This window comes from Colobus angolensis, unplaced genomic scaffold (assembly GCF_000951035.1).
Source record: "Colobus angolensis palliatus isolate OR3802 unplaced genomic scaffold, Cang.pa_1.0 Scaffold80, whole genome shotgun sequence".
NCBI lineage: Eukaryota > Metazoa > Chordata > Mammalia > Primates > Cercopithecidae > Colobus > Colobus angolensis.
In genome coordinates, this window is record NW_012121821.1 from 975515 (window position 1) to 976965 (window position 1451).

Below are 1451 nucleotides of genomic sequence, written 5' to 3' on the forward strand. Positions count from 1 at the left end.
AAAGAAAAAAAAAAAGAAAAAGAGCTGATGTTCACGTCCATAAAGTCCGAAAATGTTCCAATCCTGCCAGCTCACTGCTAAGGGAATACTTCATCCTGCAGCACCCCACCTCCCGCCACACATTCCTTAGGCTACTGTTTCTATGACTCCTTTTCCCTCCTCAAGCTTGCCCAAGATGGCTATTTGATCTTGGTTTCACCTGTATTCAAATTCAGAAGTAGGGACAGAGACCAGAGGAAGATGTTAGGAATATCCATAATCCCCAAAGATGGTCACTAGACTTACTTCTTCTTCTTTTTTTTTCACCCAGACTGGAGTACGGTGGTGTGATCTCGGCTCACTGCAACCTCCACCTCCCAGGTTCAAGCAATTCTCCTGCCTCAGCCTCCCCAGTAGCTGGGACTACAGATGTGTGCCACCACGCCTGGCTAATTTTTTTTTAGTAGAGATGGAGTTTGGGGTTTCACTGTGTTAGCCAGGATGATCTCGATCTCCTGACCTCTTGATCTGCCCGCCTCGGCCTCCCAAAGTGCTGGGATTACAGGCGTGAGCCACTGCGCCCGGCCTAGATTTACTTCTACAGCACTTTACAGTACTAGACTAAACTGTGCTCTTAGTATGCACAGATTAAGAGCAAGGAGGGTCAAGGGATACAGCCGCATATTTGCTGGGTGGACTTGGTTAAGTCACTTAACCTCTTCCAGAAACTGTGTGTAATAGGCGAGCACTATAACATACAAAATGTATGTAATAGGCTCACTCCTGTAATCCCAGCACTTTGGGAAGCCGAGGTGAGTGGATGGATCACTTGAGCCCAGGAGTTTGAGACAAGGCTGGGCAACATGGCGAAACCTTGGCTCTACAAAAAATGCCAGAAATTAGCCGGGCGTGGTGGTGCATGCCTGTAGTCCCACCTACTTAGGAGGCTGAGGTGGGAGGATCACTTGAACCTGGGAGGTCGAGGCCTCAGTGAGCCATGATCATGCCACTGCACTCCAATCTGGGAGACAGAGTAAGACCCTGTCTCAAAAACAACATGCATGTAGTAAGTGTAATCATGTCTACTTCTTAGCATAGCTGTGGAGATTTAATTAGACAATGTGTAGAAAAGTACTTAGCCTGGTGTTTGTTGGGAAACTTCAGTCAATGTTAACTAATATTATTGTTTTCTTTAATACTCAGAATATTTGTCCATTGAGCATAGAACTTGGCATAGACACATGATTTGTAAGCGTGTTTGTGGTTAACAGCAGGCTTCAATTAAAGAGAGGCTAACCAACTTGCCAAAGGTCCACAGCCAGTTTTACAACTATGAAATGTTTTCCGAAATATTTTCAGTTTTTCTGTGAGACTGAGAGATATTATCTTCAAATAGATTATGAGATGTGCACAGCAATGTCCACCCGCCTTACACAAGAGCGAATGGCCTTCCAACAGCCATCAGAAAACCC